This window comes from Dreissena polymorpha, chromosome 9 (genome assembly GCF_020536995.1).
Source record: "Dreissena polymorpha isolate Duluth1 chromosome 9, UMN_Dpol_1.0, whole genome shotgun sequence".
NCBI classification, from domain to species: domain Eukaryota; kingdom Metazoa; phylum Mollusca; class Bivalvia; order Myida; family Dreissenidae; genus Dreissena; species Dreissena polymorpha.
The window spans coordinates 74,145,049-74,164,452 of record NC_068363.1 but is presented as its reverse complement, the minus strand read 5'-3'; the positions used below and the strand labels follow the sequence as shown (position 1 = coordinate 74,164,452).

Below are 19,404 nucleotides of genomic sequence, written 5' to 3'. Positions count from 1 at the left end.
CTTTGTTCTGCTTCTCCTGTTTTGGACATTCCATTTACAATAATTCAGTGACGCATCAAACAGAATCAAAGATAACCTTCCAGTAAATTCAATCCTAGAAGGAAACTCATTGATTTTGTTACACTCTGTTAAGTCGTTAGTGCCAAAAGTGGTTGATCCAATAAACATGCCAGTGTCTTGCATCATCCATGACCATGTATTCCAATTTCCAGTTTGCTTCATACATTCCAGTTTGACATAGATCTAATTAAACTTTCATATACAATTTACTTCTGTAACAATCCTCTCTTCTGTATTTACACAATGCTTATCCCGTAGTACAAAGCATGGCCAGAGGTAATTTAAAACAAAAATCCATTCAACTTTGTTTACATTCGACCTTGTTTTTTCGTCGCGATTTGGCAAACAAGGGAAACAACTGTGCTCTCTATAATGTACTTTAGAAAGATAAATTTATTACAATTTACCGATTTTGTCAGTTTCAAGAGAAAAGTCACGCTTCTTTTGTCGAAAATGCGCTTAAAATCGTTTTTTTTTATTTTGGAAAATTTGTGAAGACGTGAAATAGCTAAGGCGGCCATATTTGCGAACGCTACGACAGCCTAGACCATGCGTAACTTTAACGTTGGAACTTACGAATTCGTAGCAGGTGGTTGCGTAAGTATTTTTTTGTGAAACGCTTGAATTTTCTTACGGACTTCGTAAGTATACTTACGTAAGAAACCGTGCGTACGAACGTTTATGAAACGGGGCCACTGTCATTTCATAGGTCTGTTACATCAAATTATAATCCAAGATGTGTCTGGTTTATGCGGTTAAACATGAAATAGACCGCTGATTTATCAAACCGAAGTCAAGTTTCACAATTAAAAAAAATGCAATTAAGGTTTACAACTGTATTTAATTGACACAATTTTACAATTTCCATATTGATCTATGTATTGTTAAGCCACTGGGGTGTTTAGAAATGTGTAGGGTGACCCAGTTATCAGAAATAAAGGCTACATATTATTTTATCCCACTTTTACAGCGAAATCGGTTGATTAAAGCCCCGTTGATTAAATTTCATCTATAATCAACGGCAAGGCTATAATCAATGGCACGAAATGACGTCATCAACTGCCGAACCGGGACTACTTTTTCCCACGCACCTCGTCACCTGTATTTGCCAAGTGCATCAATAATAAAAGCAATCTCAAATGTTTGTCATTCTTAATGACCTCAAAACAAAGGAAAGTAGCAAAAAACGAGTTTTTTGTCATTTATTGTCATTAAAACCTAGTATTAGGTAAATTTAACACTATGCAAATAGGTTCTGTTGTTGTTGCTCCCCTTTGAATAAGTCAGTTCGAGTTGCTCCCCTTTGACCGTAGAAAACAATCGTCTGGACCAAGAAATCCTGTGTTCATTTACAAGCTGTACTCGGATATGCGTCCATCTGATTTTTCTTCAAAGCATCTTTTCTACCTGGCAATACGCACAAATGACACTGCATCCCGGTGATTCTTGAGTCAACAATTGGGTGTCAACAAGTTAGGTCAGATGCTGAAGGCCATGGCAAAAGACGACGGCTTTCTCAAGCACAAGAGAATAACGAACCACTCAGTTCGCAAATTCCTGGTCCAAAAACTTCGAAATGCAAACATTCCACCCACTGAAACCATGGCCATAACAGGGCACAAAAATGTCCAGTCCATAACCAATTATTCCAACATATCTGTTGAACAGCAGCAAAAGTGATCATTCTTGCTCAGTCCAGTAAATGTAACAATCCAACAGATTCCTCTTGTTCACCTTCATGCACCGAAACTATGGCCGAAATGCAGCCTAGACAACCACTGTCTACCTTCGAACAAGTTGATCTTGATGTTCGCCCCACCCAGTCACTTCACCAGCAAATGTCTTTCTCTAGTTCGAACAACTTTGCCTCACAATTCTTTGGTGCCACTTTCAACATTCAAATTGTTAAAGTATATAATTAGCTTAAATCCAAATAATCTTTGTTATTTCGTCACGAATAACCACATATTATAACAAAGAAGCAAATATTGTGCACCTCGTGATCGACTCGATAGTTTGATATTGAAAGTGAATTGTGTGTGGTGTTAGGCTACGTTGTAAACAAATGTAGTTCCTTGTATATAACAACTTAATGTCATATTGATATCATAAAACTTAAAGATTTGCAATTCAATATGATAAAAATTGTAATTAATAACGCTCGACACTTTGTTACAGAACGATATTTTGATTAAAAAAAATGATTATTTGATCAGCGGTTATTTTTGGAACGCGGAGTAATACACTGACCTTGGTTACACTACAGTCATTATCAAAGTACGACAAACACTCATGAAAACTTATTTTGTTTAAATAAAAAAGTTAACTGAACAAAAAGTGGGATAAATAGAATAATAGGTTAGTGTTGATTATAGATCAGGTTTATCATGCTCGGCACGAAAACGAAAAAGCACTCGCCAAGGCTCGTGCTTTTTGTTTTCTAAGCCTCGCATGATAAACCTGATCTATAATCAACACTAACCTATTATTCTCTATATAAGGCATGATCATGTCTCTGACAGCATACGTATATGCCTCGCTACGACAACGCTTTAGCGTGCATGCGTTTCTCACAGAAGACGTATTGGTTATCTCTCAAAGGCAAAATAAAGAAGAAAAAAAATTAATACAGAGTCATGGAGTGGCTGGATGTTTCCTTTGAGACAGAGGTAGTAACAACGGCACAACATGATCCGAAGCGCACAGTCGACATGGTAATGCACATTATTATGATATAATTACATTCACGACTAGGCCAAAGGAAACGATTAAAATCGAAAATCCATATATAAGATGACAGTTGAGAGTCGAGAACCTAATGTCGTCGGTCTCAATAAAAATGACGCATCTTCACCTTTTGACAATCCCTTATACGTTCATTTTGATAGAGACCGACGATAGGTTTTCAGCATACGGTACTCTTTATCAAATGACATTCGATTCTCGTTATTCCCAACTCGCTTATCTCGAAACTCTGCTAATGTCAAAGTAAATCCCATGTTCCAACTTCGATCATTATTTATCTCATACGGATTTTGATTTTTACATTGTATATATCAAAGCGATTTTCTTGAAAATCGGTAATCGTCAACTAATTTTGAGGTGAATTTCATGTTCGTATACATGATTGTACCTGTAAAATCCACACCTGTAACAGCCGTAAGGTGTGGAAAGTAGGACTCCAATGGCACAAATCCGCAATTGCATAATCAATATATTGTTGTAAAGTTGTGGCAGTGGGTTTCTGTCACAGGTTATTGTTAACTGCGTACATGACGGCCGGTAAATTTACTTCATGTTACAATGCGGTTAAGGCCCAGTCTCACTATGATGCCGGCGGAGCCCCAGTGCGTGATCAGGCATCTACCGGGATGAACCGGGGCCCTACCGGGATGAACCGGTGCTCCACCGGGATAAACCGTGGACGACCGGGGACAACCGGTGCTCCACCGGGAAAGTATTAAAATGTTTAATACCTCCGGGATGAACCGGGAGTCACCGGGTAGGACCGGCAACGACATGCGTGGCACCTGGAACAACCGGGACTGTACCGGGAACAACCGGGACGGCACCTTAGCTCCAACGGGGCCAAAAACCACCCCGGCAGAGCTACGGCAACGCCCCGGTGAATGCCGGCAGAGTCCCTTTATAGCTACGTTACATAAGTAAACCGGTGCTCTGACGGCACCGTCCCGGTTGTTCCCGATGCAGTCCCGGTTGTTTCCAGTGCCAAGCCGGTTATTGCCGGTCCTTCCCGGTAACTCCTGGTTCATCCCGGAGGTATTAAACATTTGAATACTTTCCCGGTGGAGCCCCGGTTGTCCCCGGTTAAACCGGGGCGTTGCCGCAGCTCTGCCGGGGTCTGATGCCGGTATAACCCCGGTGAGTGCCGGCGTAGTGACGGTATACCGGGGCTCTGCCGGGACTCTGCAGGCTTTCACCGGGTTCAACCTTTTCGTTTGGATATTCATGCGCACAGTGAAGCACGGCATCTTTTGCACTGGGAAATGGCAGTCTGCAGTAACTGAAAACTGCATGTGATATGTCCAGAAATGGATACAGAAACTTCGTTGAGCAACCTATACATTATATTTGTACTTCGTTGCGCAACCAATACATACTCTGTGCGAAACCTTTACATAAAACGACTTGTAATTTCCTTCGAAACAAAGAATTTGCATAATTAAAATATATATGTTCGTAACCTGTTTTGTACTTTAAAATGTATAATGTACACTGAATCGAAGTAAAATGTAGTTTTATTTAATTTAAGTTACCGTAATTGGCTATTTTAACAGAATAACCACCTTATGCATTGCTTCAAATCAAAATATTTCGATTTTAGCTCAAAATAAACTTAAAGGTTGCAACTACGCGCATTTGTTATTAGTTTGTTATTGAAAATAAGTACCTACCATTACTGGATGTTCCGTTCTCTAATCCATAAACACCAGAAAATATGAAACTCGCCTGATTAAGTAGTGTATTTACACCATGTTTTCGTAGTAAAACATATACCCGACGTCGTAGCGAAACGGACTACGCTTTGACCTCGTCAGCCCCCAGTGGGTGTATAGGCACTCGATTTATGTTCAAAACAAGCCAGCAATGTGTTAAATCAACACTCTCATTAAACTCGCCCGTATGTGTTGACCTGACATTTAATCAATATATTGTAGGTCAATTTAATAATATGGAGCATTGTATTTTTCATTCATAGTATATCATATTCAAAAGTAAGTGTAATGTTTTTGTAGTGTTTTGCAGTGTAACCATGGTTACTGTATTTATTGGTAAGAATGCTTGTTCGTCTCCTTTTACCATTTAATAATTTTGCACGCTCATAAACTATTGTATTGAATGCTACTCGTTAAAATCTCATAAGAATCAACAGAAGATAAATTTGTGTTTTACGGTCAAAACCAGAGTGCAAAGACATTCACTTTACAGAGAAATGTTGACATAATTTTCTTAAGAAGCAGGTTGCAATTAGGGATTACCGTATTGGTTACCGCGAAAATGGTAAATACGTACAACTAAGCGTGTATATATAAATTGATCGCTGCTCAAGTTTTATGTTTGTCAGATATGTGCATGGACGTGTTACGCGAAGTTACCTGTATTTTTTAATAATAATTCATTCGTTTGTGTTAAGTCACAGCTATTAATCGTGAAGTTAGTACATGTTTGAAATTGGCAGTCAATACGACTATCAAAATGGTTAAACTGGCCGATTTCTCCTAACAGTTGCTCCTTAACAAAGTGTCAAGCGACCCAAGGAAACGATAGGGAATTGCTCATAAGAAAGTCGCTTTAAATACGAAACAAAACAGTCGTTTGAACAGTTCAGTTTCAATAAATCAATGTAATGTCTTCTTTTGTACGATGTTACATCGACTGTAACAAGCTCGCGCACAAGCTGCGTAATAGCCTTGATACGAATGATTTTACAGAGCTGGAGTGAATATATAAGTCTTTCTGACATGTTTCTTGATAATAGAGCTGAACATTTGAACACAACTTGACGTATTCCTGTGCATGATAAATTTATCAATCTTGCGTTTGTTTTGATCGGTATGCATAGCAAACATTGCTAATTTAGCTTGTTAAGGAATGCTGATGACACGCGCGATCTTGGTGATGCATCTTAATTACTTTCCATATACAATCCACTTAACTTGTTACGTTGAGTCATAAAGATGCATATGTTACAAGTTTTTTTCGAACTTGTTATGATTGTAGGTATTTCGGCGTGCTGCCGTCTGATATGGGATACGATTTACTATCACTGCTCCTATGATCAGTAATTCGATTAATTGATACTTAAAGATAAACACTTAAGACATTACGTGCAATGCGTTTGTGAATACATCTACTACTGTCTTGTACCTGACACTGTTTAATGGAGAAGCACTACATAATTTGTGTCATCATGTTGAGTCTTAAGACATTTACGAACTATTTGAATTCTAAAATTCCTTTAACATTTTGATGTTTTGTTTTAAATAATGATAACAATAAAAGCCGCGAAATCTAGAGAACAGTCTACTCTCCGCGTATCGATTGATATCATACATAATATTTATTTAGATCAGAGACATCATTCTTTATTCAATCATTGCTTATTTAACATTTTAAACCAGAAATACATAAGAACTATATCAATAGACGATTGCATTGGGTATTACTGTACTTATCTAATAATTTCCTGTATGGTGTCAATGTATATTTACGTCTTGATGTTGAATAAATAGTGAAGACAACTTGAGTGTCGACATTTCCGAAACAATTTTCGGGTAACCAGAGATATGCAGGTAATTAATGAAAACAGTTGCTCACTTCTTTGAAGTTTCTGCGTTAGATATTTTAGTTCGTAGATTATAAACGGTTGTATGTTTCGTTAGTTATAATTAAGGTTATAAAAACAGAAATTGTAATAACATATGGCATCAAGTTTCTTTTATTAATGTTAAGTAGTCTAAGCGTTCGACAACACAACATCCATTGACACATTTACACGTGATTGTTTCTGTTAACATGCTTCATGTTTGAATATCAAGTAATTCGAGCAAAAGTTGGTCATGCAACATTTGATTAGATACACACAGCTGTGTACATTTAATTACTCGTCTATGTCCAAATGTGGTGAACAACTTTGAGAGTTTACATTAGCTTTTTTGTAGTCACAATTTGTTAAATACGATATCGTAAATAGTTCGTTGTTTAAGCATGATACTGCATTTATACATGCGTTAAAATGTTTAAAAAAACTATTCACATAACGTCATTTCTATTAAAGGTATTTTGATTTCTTAATAATGAACATGGTCTTTGCGTATATAATCATTAACTATATCATCGTTTATGTTCACTATGACTAAAAGGTAGACTCACACTGTAATACATTGTGATACCTTATCCATGTTATCCTAATTGCCTCAACATTTTACGCGCATTGTTTTGGAGATATGTGCCTCGCTCTGGGCTTTTTGCATGTGCGTCATGTGTCGCACAGTTTTATCAGTAAAAAGACTGTCCATTTGTGTTATAATTTTTGTATACAAGAGGACTTTTCTAAACAAAAATCTATTGTTAGCGGAACGTTTTGACTCAGGTAAGACTATGCGGAGTGCAAAGGCTAATCTGGAAAAACTATTGACGCAATTCAATTAGCCAAGTTTGTCCAGAAAGTTGTTCATATAAGAACGCGGCGCTGCCAATATAATCACATTAAAAGAAATATTGCCATATATGTCTGCGATTTAAAATCTGTATGGAAATGGCGAATGTACACAATCATCTTAATACATTCAATGAACATGAAAGTCTGTATTGCCAACGCATTTTTGTATCATTTTGAGTTGTGAGCGTTAGCTCACGACTTACGTTACAGAGCATGTTTTGCAAATAAGTATGTGCTTAGCTACGCTAAGGACGGTAACTGCAAGCCACTACGCTAAGAACGATTACCACTGCCAGTTTATACTTCACTGGTTCTCTACAGCAGACAGCCTGTTATTATGTAAACAATAGGTTTAAGAGCTTGTGGGACATATTAGCCGGTCTAGTGTTTATAACAGCTTATGCGACGACATTTGCCAGTTTATCATTCAAATCTGTACATATTTGCTGCTTTCATGGAAAACGGGGCATAATGCTGCATTTAAAGTCTTTCATGTGGGCAAATTGTGTATCAATAGTTTAAAGAAAAAATAAAAAGTATTTGATACACATAACACAACATGTACATGATTATAGGCTTGTTCTTCTTTAGCAATGTAACACAAATACTGATGATTGTTGATAGTGCAGCAATAATTGTGAACAAAAGAGACATATTGTTGGTATTTAATCTAAGTTATCTCTATAACATAAATATAAAGGATAAAAAGTCACATACATCTCTAATTCTGCTTTAAGACACACTCTTTAAAAATTTGATTGGGTTGCCTGTTAATTTCATTTCAAACTTGCGATATAAAAAGCTATAACATAAGTTTGAAAACTTAGTTGCTTCTAAAGTTATGCAAAAGCGAAGAACTTCAGTGCATTCAGCGCTTTGATTATATTTTGCTGTGATGAACTACATGCGTTTAGGCAAGCATCCTTCTTTGTAACATTATGAGCTACAAATTATATGTTATGTTTACGTACACATCACCACATCCTTCATGATAGAGGATTGTTATAGTTTTAGGTTGAGAATAATTCTTATGCATCGAGATTAATAATTACATGTTCACACATCTTGAAAATACAGTGCCATAACTAATCTTGGTTATCTTATAAATAATCGTTAACACGTTGGAATAATAATTATTCACTTGAAACTAGTATTTGATATCGAAAGGTTTATATCTATATGATGGAAAGCAGTTAACTGAGGAAAACGTTGCGCAATTACTCTTCTATCCATATTGTATTACACGTGAATATTGTATTTATTTAAGTGGTTTAATAACAATTTTATTGGCGGAAAAAGGTTTATTTAACAGTACAGATGGGTCAAGATTGTCTATTTTAAGACCCTTAATGCTATATAAACGTTTTATTATGATTACATAACGTTCACTGCGGATGGTTTCATTAAATAGAAATGTAAAATAAGCGTCAACTAATCTATTGACCATGTAGTTTATAGTATGAACAGATTTTTGTCTTAGAGTAAATATCGATATGAACTGTTTGCATGACCCCAGCTTTTTTAAGCGGACGCCCGTGATGGATTAAATTCGTCGCGGCCAAGTGATTTTCCAAAGGCAAAACCTTTTTGTATTAGCATCTTTCCGGTTAGTTTCTACTTGTCACCTTGCATCTATTTATTTTCTTTGGATCGATATAATGTTTTATCAAGTACAAGTAAAACGAGATTTGATTGGTCGATGGCGTTTTAAAAGCCAATTTAAACGCTCAAAACACGTTCTACTCGGCGACGTTTCAACCTAGCGGACGGTAGCGTCCAGTTGATGTTTCCTATTTTTAATAAAATTAACTCGAAAAAACACAAAGAAACACACCAAAAACAACCGAAAACGAACGGAAGAAAAAATATGAAAATGAATCGCGTAACTTTCAAGCATCGTGATTTGATTTATTTTATAATTAATCGAGAATGATGAAATGCAATATTTGTCTCAAATTTTAAAACCATTGTTTTTTCATAACAGGTTCAATTTTTTGTTTAAATAGCTTGCAAAAGCGAACGAAGATTCACAGTCACACTACATAAATGTCAAAAGGGATGGGGCTCAAAATAATAGTAACACAACACATTCTGAGGCATATAAGGCTTTGCAAAAGCTCATTGAAAAAACTACATCCCAGTTTTGTTACAAATTTCGAAATGTGCATTACATTGCTAAATCTTGTAGACCATTTACCGATTATTAAGGAATTTGTTGTCTCCCTAAGGCCCAGGGTCTTGATATTGGAATTGCATACCTGAACAATAGTGCAGCTACAGAGTTCATGCAATTTATTGCTGAAGCAGCACGAAAAAAAATCAGAAAGAATACTGAGTACAGTAAATTGTTCATTGCTGTTATTTCAGACGGTACAACAGATGCCTCATATCAGGAAGCGGACCTAATTTAAGTTGGAACTTGGCAAAAGAAATAATTAAATCCGGTATAATAATGCATGTTATTCAATACATTAAAGATCAATAAAAATAGTGACTTTAAAATAATGCAACCAGTTTTTGATGAGGGCAAGTAGATGTTCAAAGTAATACTGTCAATTTCTAAAGTTAGCCCACATGCCAACTATTATATTTGTATTATATATCCGCTTATGGGATTAATATTTATTTATAGATTTGCGACCTTCATACAAGTGAAACCTTTTGGAAGAAACCAGGCTTACAAGGAAAATTAAACACTTGATTAAGTACGTTAATTTCACACCTGCTATTTTGCAGCATCGTCAACTCAAATCCTATTTAAGTCAATGCGATTATATTATATATATTTATCCCGCTTACTGCACTCAAAGTTTAAGTGTACTACTGTTAAAATGCTGCATATAATGTACATACAATAAGATCCGTATACTTCTGCGAGTTTATTGAAATAAAGCTAATTAACATTTTCACATTTTAACACCAAAAAAAACGTAATTTAAATTGTCAACATTTTTTAAAGCAGTTCTGGCTTTAAGTTAACATCGAAAATGCAGCGTTATGTGCAAAGTACATTATTTGCGACCTATGTTGTTGTATTAGATTGATTATTAGTTGTTAGGAATATTTGGAAAACGTCTTGGTGGATGAAATAGACGTCTTTCATTTAAACAACGTCTTGCACAGGTGGTCCCTGCATTGCCACTCGTCATGAAAAATAGATCAACATAATTATGAAAACGTTTGAATAATATAACCCTTTTAAAATCGATACAGAAAAAACGGACCATTATTAATTAATACACCTGGATATTTATGCGAATCAATTAATGATTTTTTACGCGTAAATTCGTAATGACTCCTGTTGTCGATTTAACCGAAAATAGAGATAATCTGTTTATACTTCATTACAAATACGTTGCACAGTATGTTAATTCTGCGCATGTTGCTAATTAAGCTTTGAACCTCACGTTATGATGCACACAATGCTTCAGGTATATAAACGTCTAAATTTTAGCTTCATTACCGAATGCTCAAAATCCTTCGAGCAGCGACAAAGGTAAGTCTAACCAGTTTAATTTTTCTTAAGGGATATTTTTAATTAAATGATATTTTCAGTTAAATATTTATCCTGTATCACACTGTATCTTAAAATTAACACATTTCATAAATTGCTTCTGAATAAAAGGAAAGAAAGTAAACAAATAAAGGACGATTGTTTGACGGATTATTCTGGAAGCAACGTCTTCTGTTTATGCATTTTGTAAACTGCTGATTTTTTCGAAAGGGCCTTTTTACATTTATAATATTATGGTCAATTAATGACATTGAAAATTATCTCAAAGTGTGTTTGCTATATACAGCATCGGTGTATTATATTGAAATCTAATAAGAAATCGTATGAATAAGATTGCGTGTGAATAATATCCAAAAGAGTCGCTTTTCTCAAACGTTTTCACACAGTCTCCTTTACAACATACAGTGTAACCATTACACGTATTTAAAACTTAAACATGTTTTAGATACTGTGTATTAAACAATATTTTTGTGTAATTTGGGTGTAATTGCGTTTCAAAAGACCTTGAGTAAAAAGATTCGCCAATTGTATCTAACGCTTCGATAACACTCGTTATTTATGCATAATGCGTTATATACAATAAGGTATGACGATAAAAATCATGTCGGATCCTCATTGTGGTGTTACATTTTGTAATGAGGAAGATAAGCGTTACATAGTTCTTAAAATCTGAATCAATGAGGTATGGCATGGTACATTAAACTTGTTATGTGCTGCAATCGTTGGTTTAAACAATCGCTGCTACTAACAAGCCATTGGAGTTATCCCTATGTTAAAATACTTTAATCGGCATTGTTGATTAAGACAATACTCTTGTGGAATTTAACACACACCCTACGCGTTAGTTGAGTGAAACTAACAAAATAACACATTTTAATAGACATGTAGTTCGACTAAATGATATAAATGTGTGGGTAATATTTAATAATGTATTACATGTCCAAAATATTTTTGTTTCATCATTATAAACAAAACTCACAATCTCAATAAGTATAAGTCACGTATGCAAATAATATGGAACGATGTAGCTGCGATTAATAGAAATTCAAGTAATATGCCCCAATATTCTCGCATTCAGTTTTGTAAGATTTGGTCTTTTAGTTTGGACGATCTTGTTCAGCCCTTCCAATTGCAGTATATTTGCTTTTCAAAGAAAAGGTTGGAGAATCCATTAGTTTTCTTGATACATGATTATTTATTTGTGGGTTTATAATTCCATAAGTGCGACGTAAATCTTCGACTCGATTACATCATAGTTTATTTTTTTATTAAAAATTATGCATTACATGTGTGTATGACATATACTTTTTGATAATCAAATCTGTTTAATTATTTTCACATAATAATATTTAGTTGAAACTAATTTTCCTCACACCACATTGTTTAAAATTACTTTTTATATTTTGTTCATGACTGTACAAGCTTTTAACACTATTTTTATTCAGTATAGTATTTGCTTATTTATTCCAGTAACGATCACCCAAGATGAACACTAAACAGTTGATGTGTTTGTTAGTGGCGGCCGTAGTGCTTCTAGCGATTGCTCCGGTAGCAAACGCCCAATACTACGATTACGGATATGGCGGTAACAACTATGGCTACCCCGGAAACTATGGCTACGGGGGAAACTATGGCGGGTATCCAGGAACTTATGGCGACTATGACAACTATGGTGGCGGATGGTTATACAAAATCCTCGGAGGTGGTGGCAAAGGCAAAGGCAAATGGGATGATTACGGCTATGGCAAATAATAAATGTCGTAAAGGTATGATATCTTCAGTTATGTTTATCTACTTATCATAAAAAGCATACGTGAATTGATTGTGTTTGGTATAAGATGTGTTTTTGTTAAACACAGCCTAAACGTAAAAAAAATAATAACGCAAATATTTAAAAAAATCTCAAACACGATTTACAATGCCTTATATGTCTTAAATGCAATCTAATGGTTATCAACACAATGTTACTATGAGTGCATATGGTTTGTATATTCCATTTATGTATATACGTAACAAACAAGAGTGGTCACGATGTTAATTTTCATTAACCTTTTTTTTAAGACTAAGGTCAACTCATCTTAACAGTCCTTTGAATCGACACATGAAGTATCATTTGAGTATGTTCACAGGCGTTCCCACTCAGCGTATTACATTTATGCAGATTTAAAATCCTTTTATTACGCTAACATTTGTCATTTCTGTTTCAGAAAAACGCATCTTACTGGACCATACTTGGATACATGAACAACAACCGTTCCTTGTAATTTACGTTCAAATAAAGTTGTAATCATCAATACATAAACTAAATCGCAAATCGACTTTGTAATGTTAATTTAATACATATGGGAACACGTGTGGTGCTATGCTAATAGAGATATTTTTTCGGACGAAACAAATAACAATACTCATCACAATGTAGCTTACGTTAAAGTCATGGATTCTAGTTTAGACGATGCAATTTAAAGGGGCCGTTTCACAGATTTTGGTATGTATCTAAGTTTGTCATTAAATGCTTTATATTGATAATTTTAAACATTTGACCCAAAAATCTCCAGTAAAAAAACAAGTTTACAATTTAAAAAAAGGAAAAAAGTAACCCTCAACAGGGCTCGAACCACTGACCCTGGAGTAAAAAGTCTCCCGCCTAGACCACTCGACCATCCATGTTCATGCTTAGAGCGGATGTACTTTCAAGCTTTATAAGCAATCCTCGTAGTGTCCCAAAATATAAGGACAACTACAGAACTTTCCAAATTATTCAACCGTTTTTCGTCGCACAACGCTTTATATTGGTCAGGTTTTCAAATCGTCAAAAGATGCATATGATGGATATTTAAGAGCATGGTAAATGGTCAGTATTATTTTTCCTCAAAAATATCATAACTAAAACGAAAATTTGCGAATCTGAAACAACTTTGTTTAATTTTGTCAATGTAGCAAAACATTAAACGGCCCCTTGAAAGACAATATTAAAACAATCAATTAGTTAACCAGCGAACAAAACAGAGGAACACACACTGACAATGATTTTAGGCTAGTATGCTAGAATGATCCGAATAAAAAGAGTATATATCATACGTATGATGTTTTGTGCAAATGCAATATATATTTATAATGTGCACGTTTTTAATTACCATTATTATGTCTGTAATAGGCTAATTTCTTATATGAGAATACATTTTCGATAACCCTTTCAGGACTGAAATTCTTGCAAACCAGTGATAGTCTTTTTCTAACGGCAAGTGATTAAAAAACTTGCAAATGGTTAAAGCGGGCGTCATCGCCATTTAAAGAAACGTTGACTCACAGTTAACCAACAATTATCGCAAAACGCACAAGGGTATACATCTTGTTTCCATTATAAAGGAGTTGTTTTTAATCAACAATCTATTCAGCAACAGTCATCACGTAATAACCTAGTCAAGATTTGACTCCATGTTGAATTGAGCGAGAAAGTAAAATGGTTTATGGTAACGATCAGCGACCTGACACCTGACCAAGGAATTAAGATGTGAATATTTGCGGCGAATGGGACCATTATGTTTATGTGGTATTGTGGTATTGTTTTCTACATTTTTTTATTTTTTTACTTTTTTACTAAAATGTGAACGATTGCATATACTATGTATTTACTATTAATGTGTCATAGGATGTGAACAGTGCAAGTTATATTTATCTTGAATATATACTAGAACGAACATATTTTAGCCCTTTGCATTTAATCGCTATCTGTTAGTTAATCACACATTGTCCCATATATAGTGGTTTTCCTTTATACTTATTTGGAACAAAGCAGTTATCAAAATTAATAACTTATATGAATATTAGTATCGTTCACTCTACATGCTTTGACATACAAACACGACAATCCTCGAAACAGTACGAAACTCAACGTTAGGACAGTTGTGTGTGTTATTTGCTTTGATTATATCAATCACTCATGTACAAAACTATGGTGAATGATTTCTGCAATATCGTTCAGGCCTGGTGTCGAGTTTAAAAATCGAAAAAAACGGATGCTCACAATAACTGCATCAAATTATATAGCCTCCAGAACGGGTTTGTTTGTGCTGTCTGTTTTGTTAATTGTCCGGGGTTTTCCAGTGGTTTCATACAGTATATATGAAACCATGTACAAATGGACATGGTACGTCATGTTTGAACTTCGAAAACATAGTAAAAATGAAATACGCATACAACGGTGATCTCTTATGCGATGTCGTTTGATCTCAACAGCAAAATTTAATTGAGGGAACGTCAGGATTTAATTCTCTTATAAAAAAGGCGTATTATCAACCTTTCCGTCAACAAATGATATATGTTAGCCACCATAAAACAAATAGTGTGTATACATTTCCAGTAACCAAACTGTTTTCTGACGTATTGAATCGATGCCGTTTCGTATTTATAACCAAATTATACTCCGACTTATCTGGATATATAAACACAATAGGACATGCTACCTTTTGGGTGGCCACCTGGCACATTGTGGAAGTTTCAGCATGTATACTAAAATAAAATGATTTATTTTACTTGAAATATTTAGTTGATATTATTAAGAACCATACAACCATAATATGTGTGTGAGTGTGAACCATTAAAATTGTGAACAATGCATCAGAAAATAACATACAGTACACTCAACGCGTTTTCCCCAAAAAACTCGCTCCCTCCGCGTGGCTTTTGTCTGCTAGGGGAAGGTGAGATGTACTCGCTTAAACGTTCGGCGTTCCCCCGAGTTAGCTAATACCCGCGGCGTGTATTGCTTTAGCCTAGTCGGTAAATGCAGACAATATCCGTTCCTATCAGGACACCGCCGAGCAACACCGCGGTAGCAGTGTGCTACTGTGCATTCCAAAAAATAAAAGCATTGTAATTAAAAATTGTTTAAATACTGTGGCTAATAAAAATAAAGATAACTGTATAGAAAATTAATATGTGTTTTTATTCACAATTACGTCTACAATATGAATGAATAAGCTGGATACATACATGTTCCGACTTAACATTACCCTATAATCCAGTATAATTGCGATTGCAATTTTCAAAAACAAAATAAGACCAGTATTAACGCTAATGTGTTTTAGAATTGTATAAACACAAAGTCCGCCATTTAACGCAAGCGCATTTATGCAAAGTGATTTTCTGGATGGGATAATTCCCATGTTACATGCGTTAATCGGCTGACACGATGTGCGAGCATTAGCACTGTTAATGTTTGGTTATAATGACCAATCAATGAGTGACTTCAATTACATTTATTATTCGTAAATTTACGTATTGTTTCTATAGTATACATTTTCATCGTGTGCATTGATGCCGATGTATTTTTGTTCATTCTAAAATACTGAGTCGCATCTCTATATTTAGTTACGGCACATGGCCTGATTTAATACGCTTGCTTTCCATGCGTGGAACTTCTCTGTCAGCAACAATTTCGCGCCCTTATTAAAACACGGATTTTACATGGCATAGTGAATGCTGCATATGCATACAAAGAGACTAAATAATATAATCACGTGGCTGTAGACAAATTGTGTTATTAAGTTTTATAAATGGGCATGATGAAATAAACATGTACTGAAATTAAATTGTTTCCGCATAATATTTGTAACGGGTAATGTTTCATAACTTACTCGCCATAAGTAATTAATTGCTCCCCATTTGCTGTTAAATTGTGAATTACTTCTCATAAGGAACACTTATTGGTTAAGTAATTGTTTACGGTAAAAAGGTGTGATGAGGATGCCCGACACCATCTGTCATGCACTGTTTAATTACCGATGGATATTACGTAAATTTTATAACTGATTCCTTTTAAATTAATCTGCGATAAACACTTACTTCAAGAATGACGTCAATTTAAAATAATGATCGCAAGTAAACCCCGCCCTTATACGCATTTTCGTTACCGATTGGACGCTGAACAATACTCATGTTGTGCACGTCTTAACATTGTATATATATTTATATATATATGTGTTCCTGTAATAAATGTAATTTTATTTGAAAATCAGGAAGTCAAACAAAGATTAATTGATCGTTATCTCGTTAAATACGGAGTTTCCTCCGCGTTGCCCAACGCCGAGGGCCGCCGCCTCGGCTTATCTATTCACCGAATGTTAACCTCGGAGTTAGCATCATGAAAACTCCGCGTATCGCAGGACGTTCTTAATCTCCCTCCATCTCTCTCCATAAGCGTGCACGCGGAGTAGCGAGAGAAGTTGGGGAAAACGCGTGGACTGTACTGTACGCATTGAAAGCAGACTCGCAAATAACTCGTGTTAATTGTGTGGTTCAAATATGCCTATTTTTAATTAAAAGTATTCAGCGTTCTTAATGTACCTTGGTCATGAATGGGAAAAAAACCTTACGGTAAAATAAAGTTACCGCATAATTTAGTTATTTAACATTTGCATTTAAAGGTCAATATATTGCATATGTTTATCCATATATGGATACATTTATTAAATTTTATTTTCACCTCTAGGTTTGTTTGAACATTTATGCACAGTTTCAATATAATATATCAAACTGATCTCGAAATAAACACCCACGTAGAATAAGAAAGCCTTTACAAACATAAATATGTTATTACTATTTCGAAACTGTATCATAAATATAAACGCTGTTGCGTACGGTGACGATACCGGTTCAACGTACTAAGAGATTGCATCTTTCATCTATATTTAAGTAATAAATCGCCAAACAATGAGACACAAAACAAACACAGACCATAAGCATACATGAACTGTTGCCAACGCCAGTTCAATTTTAACCAAAATATCTTCGACATTCTGCTTAATTGTTTTTATGCATATTTCTCTGAAGATAATATTTAAAAATAAATTTTAACAAAAATTATTTGATATGCATACTGCACAAAAATATTTCAGCTAAGTACAGTATAGTAAGTAATTAAATTTGAATATTGTAGACTAGCAAAACCTGTAGACTAGGATTTTCATATTTCAAGAATGATTGCGGTGTATAGGCACTCGAAAGGTTGCAACTACGCGCATTTGTTATTAGTTTGTTATTGAAAATAAGTACCTACCATTACTGGATGTTCCGTTCTCTAATCCATAAACACCAGAAAATATGAAACTCGCCTGATTAAGTAGTGTATTTACACCATGTTTTCGTAGTAAAACATATACCCGACGTCGTAGCGAAACGGACTACGCTTTGACCTCGTCAGCCCCCAGTGGGTGTATAGGCACTCGATTTATGTTCAAAACAAGCCAGCAATGTGTTAAATCAACACTCTCATTAAACTCGCCCGTATGTGTTGACCTGACATTTAATCAATATATTGTAGGTCAATTTAATAATATGGAGCATTGTATTTTTCATTCATAGTATATCATATTCAAAAGTAAGTGTAATGTTTTTGTAGTGTTTGCAGTGTAACCATGGTTACTGTATTTATTGGTAAGAATGCTTGTTCGTCTCCTTTTACCATTTAATAATTTTGCACGCTCATAAACTATTGTATTGAATGCTACTCGTTAAAATCTCATTAGAATCAACAGAAGATAAATTTGTGTTTTACGGTCAAAACCAGAGTGCAAAGACATTCACTTTACAGAGAAATGTTGACATAATTTTCTTAAGAAGCAGGTTGCAATTAGGGATTACCGTATTGGTTACCGCGAAAATGGTAAATACGTACAACTAAGCGTGTATATATAAATTGATCGCTGCTCAAGTTTTATGTTTGTCAGATATGTGCATGGACGTGTTACGCGAAATTACCTGTATTTTTTAATAATAATTCATTCGTTTGTGTTAAGTCACAGCTATTAATCGTGAAGTTAGTACATGTTTGAAATTGGCAGTCAATACGACTATCAAAATGGTTAAACTGGCCGATTTCTCCTAACAGTTGCTCCTTAACAAAGTGTCAAGCGACCCAAGGAAACGATAGGGAATTGCTCATAAGAAAGTCGCTTTAAATACGCAACAAAACAGTCGTTTGAACAGTTCAGTTTCAATAAATCAATGTAATGTCTTCTTTTGTACGATGTTACATCGACTGTAACAAGCTCGCGCACAAGCTGCGTAATAGCCTTGATACGAATGATTTTACAGAGCTGGAGTGAATATATAAGTCTTTCTGACATGTTTCTTGATAATAGAGCTGAACATTTGAACACAACTTGACGTATTCCTGTGCATGATAAATTTATCAATCTTGCGTTTGTTTTGATCGGTATGCATAGCAAACATTGCTAATTTAGCTTGTTAAGGAATGCTGATGACACGCGCGATCTTGGTGATGCATCTTAATCACTTTCCATATACAATCCACTTAACTTGTTACGTTGAGTCATAAAGATGCATATGTTACACGTTTTTCTTTCGAACTTGTTATGATTGTAGGTATTTCGGCGTGCTGCCGTCTGATATGGGATACGATTTACTATCACTGCTCCTATGATCAGTAATTCGATTAATTGATACTTAAAGATAAACACATAAGACATTACGTGCAATGCGTTTGTGAATACATCTACTACTGTCTTGTACCTGACACTGTTTAATGGAGAAGCACTACATAATTTGTGTCATCATTTTGAGTCTTAAGACATTTACGAACTATTTGAATTCTAAAATTCCTTTAACATTTTGATGTTTTGTTTTA

At 35.0% G+C, this 19,404-nt stretch overlaps 1 long non-coding RNA gene across 3 annotated transcripts in view; it reads left to right on the top strand.

Annotated features, from left to right (window-relative positions):
- Window positions 1-13,072, top strand: part of LOC127844873 (uncharacterized) — a 77,943-nt gene extending 64,871 nt beyond the window's left edge. Inside the window, exons 1-3 of one of the 3 annotated variants that reach the window (XR_008032916.1) lie at window positions 10,672-10,739; window positions 12,228-12,523; window positions 12,965-13,072. This is a non-coding gene — a long non-coding RNA (uncharacterized LOC127844873). Of the gene's footprint in view, window positions 1-10,671; window positions 10,740-12,227; window positions 12,524-12,964 lie in introns of those variants that run through there. The other 2 variants (XR_008032918.1, XR_008032915.1) reach the window with 2 other exon arrangements.
- The last annotated feature ends 6,332 nt before the right edge of the window (window positions 13,073-19,404 follow it).